We start from the raw sequence: 8,613 nt of genomic DNA, 5'->3' as shown, positions 1-8,613 counted from the left end.
AATAGTAGAACATTTGTCTCAGCTGTTTTCTTTGTCAAGACCTCTGCTGAGAGAGGCGGTAAATGGCGTATTACAGAGACATTGCAATACTGTAAGTGAAGCTGCTCTTGATGAAATTGTTTGTGTTGTTATGGACAGTAATGTTTTTGTCAGTGCAACTGCTAAAGGAGCAGAATTATCTTCAAATAAGCGGCGGAAAACCTTTATTGAGAGAAACTACCCCATGGTTATGCCGTTTCAGTATGTTGTAGCACCTGGGCACACAGCTGTATATGTTCCTATACTTCCCATGATTCAGTTGTTGTTCAAACATACTGATATATTTGACCGAATACAAGAAGCACATTCTCCACAATCCAGTCAATACAAAAGCCATCGTGATGGTTTGTATTTTCAAGAAAATAAGCTGTTGTTAGCATCAGGTGAGTTTAAATTGCCACTGCTGTTTTATATTGATGAGATAGAAGTTGCAAATCTGTTAGGCACTTCAAGGAAAATACACAAACTCTGTTCAGTGTATTGGGTACTTGCTGATCTACCTAGCAAATACCGATCAGCTTTGCATGTGATACAGCTGGCAGTGCTGTGTAAAGTTCCTGTTGTCCAGAAATGTGGCTATGAAAGTGTTTTTGGCCCTTTGTTGCAAGACATAGGTACATTAGAACAAGATGGTGTGTTCATTGAATCTCTTAGTCAGTCTGTTAAAGGTACTGTTCTTTTTGTTGCAGCAGATAATCTTGCAGCTCACGGATTGGCAGGCTTTGTACAGTCATTTCGTTCTGAGTATGTTTGCAGATTCTGTCTGGCCACTCAAGACCAGTTTCAATTGCATGATGTTGCTGAGGGTGAATTCAGTCTAAGAACTAAACCAAGTCATGATCTGCATGTCCAGAAAGTCTTGAGTACAAATGGGGCAAGTAGTTGTGGTGTGAAAGGTGACTGTATCTTAAAACAAAAGCTGCAGTATTTTCATCCCATCACTGGCTTCCCCCCTGATATTCTCCATGACCTCCTTGAAGGTATTGTGCCACTAGAGTTGGCTTTGTGCATTCAGGAAATGATTCGTCTGAAACACTTCACACTTGATTATTTGAACAGGAAAATAGAAACATTCCCATATCAACATACAGACAGGCTGATAAGCCAAAGCCAATTTCCAAAACATATACCACAAAAATGACAATAGGTGGTAATGGGCATGAAAATGCTGCATTACTTCGACTGCTTCCATTTATGGTTGGCAGTGCAGTACCTGAGGGAGATGGTGCATGGGCAGTATTAATGGAATTGAAAGATATTGTGGAGTTAGTGCTGTCCCCAACATTTACTGAAGAGATGATTCAGTATCTACAGAGTAAAATTAGGGACCACAGACAAAGTCTTCTTGAAGTATTTCCAGACTTTAAGCTTCGGCCAAAGCATCACTACATTGAACATTACCCAGAGCTGATCAGTTGTTTTGGACCTCTTGTACATTTATGGACCGTGCGTTTTGAAGGCAAACACCGCTTCTTTAAAAAGGTTGTTCATGATACACAAAACTTTAAAAATGTGTTAAAGACACTGGCAAGCAGACACCAGCATATGATGGCTTATCATCTAAGTGCTCCAGCATTCTTCAAACCACATTTGCAGGCATCAACTGTTACATCTGTTTTAGTTTCAACACTACCTGAAGTGGCAAAACAGTATGTTGAACAGAAGACTGATAGTAACACTATATACTGTGCATCTAGAATCACAATTGATGGGACAAATATTTGTACTGGGGATTTTTTTGTGGCTGGTTTTGAAGCAGGGTTACCTCAGTTTTGTAAAACTGAATCAATCCTCCTTGTGAATGATCATGTGGCCTTCCTGTGCAGGGAGCACAAATCCCATTATATTGAACACCTAAGGGCCTTTAATCTGTGTTTAGGTAATATATCTGTTAAAGCAATAGCGGATTTAAGTGACACATCCCCCCTTTCTGCGTACACTATAGAAGGCCAGTTGCGATTTCTACCATTACAATAAGGTACAGATTTCTTCATTATTTGGAAATCCACGTACAGTCCATCTTGTTGAAAACTATTTGTTTAACCTCACTTTTTATCTTGTTGTATTGGTCTCCTAGATGGCGGAGTGCCAGAAACTTTTATTGAGAGTTTATATTGCTTCTGACATTGCCCACAAGATGACCTTTTCTACACGCCCAACTACAGTAGAAGAGCTGATTACAACGATTAGAGAGAAATTCAGACCTCGTCTTGATTTTGATTTCAGCCTCCAATATGAAGACCCAGATTTTGGGGGGCAACTCTGCTTTCTAACAGACATTTCAGAACTTCCAGAGAAGGCTGTATTAAAAATACACATATCTGAGAGTGATGCCAGCTCAGCTGCAACTTCAGACACTGAAATACTCCCTCATACCCTGGAACGCATGCAGAGTTGGCCTGACGTGTTCCCAGTTCCTCGATTTTCATATGATGTTGAGTACAGACTAGAAGCTGGAAATGCAGTCTATGAAAACAGCAGAAGGTCTTTAAAATTAACAAAAGGCCAAAAACATGACATTCTAGAAAATATGGCCAAGGCAATGCACAGCTTCAAGGCTTACCCCAGTGACAAAGAAGTTGCAAAAGCAGCAGAGGCTCTTATTTCTAAGCACCCATGCCTCACAGAACCAGGAAGTCAGTGTGGATGGTATGGCTGGAAGACAAGTTTAAAGTTTAAGATGGGCAACTATCGCACAAAACTCAGCAGATCTGGTTGTGAAGAGGTGGCTGTAAACTCGGGGAAGAGAAGCCAAAGTAACCCAGAGAGTGAGCCTCCCCACTCCAACATCAAAAGAGCTCGTCGAGCTGAGGTAAACTACCTACCAAACTTTCCAAGGCGAGAGAATGCTGAAAGCCTGGAACAGCTAAGATTGCAAATTGTTGAGGAAGTGTCCAAAGCAGAAAGAAGTCATGGGCTAATAGAAAGACTCATGCAAACTACATTTGCTCTGCGTCGCAAACAGATTGTTGTAGATAACCCATCACAACCAGTGAAGGACTTTTTGGAAAAGTGGCCTGCACTTCGACTGGAGTCTCAGGTAGTTTTCTCAGTTCCTTTTTCTTAAATAAAATGCCTGTTTCATTTGTTTTCTTGTTTAACATATATTTTTAAATGTTTTGTCTCTATGCTTGCTTGCAGATTTCTGCAGAATTTCATAGAATAACGAATATCAACTTGAAGAACAGGTTCTATGCAGAACTGGACAAACATACTCCTCGACTCATGGCTGTCTACAGGCGGAAGGCTGCCCGCACTGGCCAGATAGCAGAAGCATTGAGAAGCATATTTAATGCCTATGATCTTCTGGTAAATTTAAATGTTAATTACAATCATAGTATGTTAATTGGTTAATGGTCACAAGTTTCACTTCATAAGGAAACACTGCAAGCTTTGAATTCTGTCACTTTAAATGTATTTCCCATTGTCACCTGTCCTTTATCACTACTTTTTCTCTGTTCTTTTGCACCTCTAATACTTATTTTACAGGAGCACTTTGATATCAGTAACAGACGCACAGCTGCACTTCGAGCTCTCCCTGTTTACTTGCGTGAAGATGACTCTGTCTTTTTCAAGACGTGGAATGTAGGTTTTATATATCTCATATGACTTATAAAATTATTTATCTGCTTATGTTCATGAAGTTCCCTCATGTTTTTTAGACTGAAGAGATGGAAGAGCCAGACATCGCAGATTCAGCTGTAGCTCTTCTAAACATGGTGAATGGAGACTCAAGGTCCACTGTTCAGTTTGACCCTGCTGGGATCGTTATTGTGCTGGAAGGTGACATTATTCTGAGGGACATTTCCAGGATGTCTGATGCTTTTCTTTTGATATTTGGCATGATATATGCATTACATCTGGATTATCCAAAAGAGCTGACTCACACCTTCAACTTCATTCAGAAAGTGTTACTGGGCTTAGATGACTCAAAGCCACTAGCACCCCGATTGCTAAGCCTTAAAAATGATCTACTGATAAAGGAGTAAGAGATGTGAATGCACGATCCCTGTACACTTCATTTTCTTTCTTTCTTTTTCTTTTTTCCAGTTGTGACTAATATGGCAATGTTCTGTTCAAATATTTGAAGATTTGAAATATAGAAGTTTTGAAATATTCCATGACACAGGAAAAAAAACTGAGTAAGAGATTTTTACTCATCGATTATTATTTCACTTGTTTTGACTAATACAGTCACGGTATATTGTAACTGAGCTCAGGTTTTCAAAGTTTTCAGAAAACAGATTTTTTTGTGTTCATGTATATTTGATTTTTGTTTAAGGGCAGAAAACTATTCTGTTGTGTATTTCCAGAATTTCCACATATTGTGTCACTTTATTTATTTATTTTTTTTCAAAAGCTAATGGCAAGATGTTAATTCATGAAGATTGAATGCTCCTTTTGATTGAAATATTGAATTCCTGTTGCAAAGTAAAACATTTGCTTCTGCATATGGAGTTGAAAAGTCTCTTCATTTCTAATGTTTAAGAATGAGATTTTGTTATTGAATGTAAATTTTGAGGTAATATATCTTAAGTTTTTTTACTTTTAATTAATGAAAATTTTATTTTTAGGGAATTAAAGACTGTAAGTATTGAATACTTAGAAATATATAACAAACATGTAATATCTTTAATTTTTGATAAATTGAATTAATTGAGCTTATTTATTATGAACAAAAAAAGTTTATTCAAATAAATAATTTTGAGTTAATCTGTTCTTATGTATTAAGCGTGCTTAATTTAAAGCAATTAAGTTTATCTACTTATAAAAAATTGAGGAAACTTATTACCTCAAAACTTTTGAGTTATCTTAACTTGCCGGGGTTTGCAGTATTGATATATAAAGAACTGATAAAAAAGATAATAACAAACTGCAGTAGAGTTGGTCTGTTCCGTTAGTTGTGATCTCTGCACAGCTTCATCCATACATCAGGTCTGGTCTGGAGATTCAGATTCTGTAAGATAATTGGTCAGTATTGTCAAACATCAATACACACTGCATTAATATATAAAGCCAGGTCCATGTCCCACTACACATCTTTTCAGAACTTTTAAATAAATTTCAATACAAAATTGGGTAAAAGGTTAAAACAATGAATTGTTGATAGAATTTGTCTGCTGGCAGCTCTAGAGTGGACCTCTGGAGCTTCCTTCCATAACTGATCAGTATCAGCATCACTAATTCCATGTCCAGCTTCATTCTCATCATTAGATATAACACTGCATTCAACTTGGAACTTGGAATGATCATGAACAATCATTTCTGTGCATTCGAGCCACAAAGTGGGAAAAATATGAAGCCTCCATGTTCATCTTTAGTTTTAGCAAAAATATAGCAAGCTAACTGTGATGAGTGAAGAATATTTTCCTCCTCAAAATGAACCCAGTATCATGGGTTCAGCCAGAGGTAGGAAATTCTATGTTATTAAATTTCAGTAAACATTAATTATTCTGGGTTTATTCTGGTTTCACTTTGTTACTTGTTATTAAGTTCTTATTAAGTTATTTTTTTTTTGCTGTTAAGTTGTTTGCTGACATGAGGATTGTTTATCTTTCTGGGCACTTACAGGCAACAGGTGTTATGACGCTCTTGATCATTTGTCCTTTGCTGAATTTTCTGGGCTCTGGGGCAAAACAGAAATGTAGCTAATTAATTAATTACTGAATTCATGACAGATTAATAACGATGTATAACAGGAAATACTGGAAGTGTTTTTCTATCAGAATTCACTCAGGTACTTCAAATAAAAGGTGTATAATAATAATAATAATAATAATAATAATAATAATAATAATAATAATAATAAAACACCTTTCCACTTTTTAAGGACAGCTAATAGGAAGACAGAGACACTAACAACCAACATCACACAAAAGTGTCACCAAATCATTACAGGCAGACACAAATAAAAGAAGAATCAAAGTGCTGAATAAATAAATGTGGTTTAGTTTGTGAAATTAATATATCGATCTTAATTATCTATATTATTAATTAATATAGATATATCGAAATTAACATAAGAATGCATCATCCTTCATATCATCAGGACCAATAGAACTTCATCTCCCAAACTCACATAAAATACAATACATACCAGGTCCTGGGAATCAGCATCGAGCACCATCGAGGGATTTGATGTACCATGTTCATCGCTATAATAAAGACAACATTAAGCTAATGTTAGCAATAAAACATTTCTTAATGGTTTAATACAGTGGATTTACCAACCTGGTATTGATTATTTTGTGTCAAATATTCAGAAATAGTAAATATGCATACTGTTATAAATTCAAGAAACTGAGTGAATTTAATTGTGTATTAAAATACACATACTGTGTGTGTGTGTAGTAGTAGTAGAAGTAGTAGTAGTTTTAGTAGTAGGCCAAAAAGTTCATTTACAGAGTTTTTTTTTTTTTAAAGAAACTTACCTTTCTTTCTTTCCCTGACACACATTTGTTGCTCTCGTTACCAGTTGACTGCTCATATACACAGTACAGGAGACACACAATGCAGTTTTCAATTAGCAACAACAATTCCCTTTTTTTTGTAACATTAAAAAAAACAGTCCAGCGTGGACAAAGTTACTTTTATTTTTACATATCCTTATAATACATATATTTAAATTCCATACCTTTCTTCCTTTGGTTGTTGAAACGTTATTCCTACTCCCATTGACTGCTGTCTCCTCACATGGCGATCACTAGGTTCAGCTGAGGAAGATCTTTTATTCCCATGTCTAATTAAATACAATGTGCATTGTGTATTTTTGTTATTACACAGCAGGTCTACTGCATTAAAGAAAACAATTATATGGGCGCTATGCTCATTAAAAATGATTTGGGTCTGATTTCCTCTGTACTCAGGGCTATGGAGTGTTTCCATTTTCGAAGGAGTGTGTCTCTGTAGTGCTGTTTACATTCAGCAGTACAGTGAGGCAGCGCCATCTAGTGATCAATGCAGATATTTAACCGAAGATCTGCTGCTATTCTTACAAACACTGTCTGTTCTACATGTTCACTTCTACCAATTCTACATGTTAAGTCTTCCATGAGATATTTTAAATGTCTCACCTCTCATCTTTCTGGGGATGAGGGGAACTCATTTTCACAGGTCAGACCTGCAATCACACAATCACCGTCAATAAATAATAAAGTACAAATCAATACAAGAATTAGAAGAAACCTTTATTATCACCACACATTCATTACAGCACAGGGGAATTCTTTCTTTCACATATCCCAACTAAGGTAGTTGGGGTCAGAACGCAGGGGTAGTTATGATACAGCACCCCTGAAGCAGAGAGGTTTTAGGGCCTTGCTCATTTACCCAGCAATGGCAGCTTGGCAGTGCTGGAGCTTGGACCCCGATCAAGAACCCAGAGAGCCTTAACCCCTTGAGCTACCACCACCCCTAGACTATACCATACAGAGCTGGGACACATAAATAGAAACATAACAATAGCTTTACATGGAAAACCCCTTTGATCCAAACACCCAGGATGGAGCAGAGCAAATATCAGTACAACACAAACACATGATCGACTTCATAACTCGGTGGAGTTTATTGTACTTATACCATAGCACTCGTTTAATTGTAATCATACCTCCGGAAGTCCGTTCATAAAGTTTACACGAAATATGAAATTTAAAGTATTTACTTTGTGTTTTCGGATATCCGCCGATGGAACACGCAGGTGCAAATTTCTTACACTTTCGGTTTTTAAGACAATAAACACGGAAGACCAGTGCAATGTATGCACTATTGGTTATTATTATTTTTGTGATAAGTCTGCCCTCTAGTGGTGACCTACGTAAGCGCTATGGAGAAGTAAAACAGTTCAGTAAAAAACAGTAATGCGAGTTGTGCAGCAGATCAGTGTGCCGTGTCTTTACTTATCTGCCAGCATACACCACAACCAGGGAAAGCTAACAGACTGCATTTACTAGTTTCTGGTACGATTAAATTTCTCGTATTCACTGGCTGCCATCCCAATCCCATCCGTGTAAATAATAATCACACTGAAATTTAAATAAATCAGTAAGATATTAAAAGATCATTTTCCCGCAGCAAAAGTAAAGTTTCTCACAGATGTCAGCTCTGTATCTAGTGACCATTTAAAACAAGGCAGAGAGAAAGACAGAGAGAGAGATTCTTTATTGTCATTGCGCAGAGCACAACAATACTAATTGTCTCCTTATGGTTTAATAAAAAAAAAGAGAGAAAAAAATGAAGGATAAAAAATAAATAAAACTGAGTACGAATGTTTACTACCTGATCAGATGAGACTGTTCAAAGAGGTGTGGTCATGTGACAGCAAGTGTAGTGAGGATTTATTTAGAATAAGTAGCTTTATCAAACTAATCCCAATCACTGGGGAGAACAGAGAGCAGGCAGTGGGTCAGTGATCTGAATATATAATATTTGATTGAATCAATTCTATTTGTTTTATTATAATTATGTGTTTCAGTGCTAGCTATTAGCTAGCAGATTACAGATCAGAAATAGAAAACATTTAATGAATAGTACAAAACAAATGGTGAATTTAAATAAATTACTTCACTTTACAACAAC

Source organism: Hemibagrus wyckioides, linkage group LG04, assembly GCF_019097595.1.
Source record: "Hemibagrus wyckioides isolate EC202008001 linkage group LG04, SWU_Hwy_1.0, whole genome shotgun sequence".
Classification (NCBI taxonomy): Eukaryota; Metazoa; Chordata; class Actinopteri; order Siluriformes; family Bagridae; genus Hemibagrus; species Hemibagrus wyckioides.
This window is presented reverse-complemented; position numbering follows the sequence as displayed.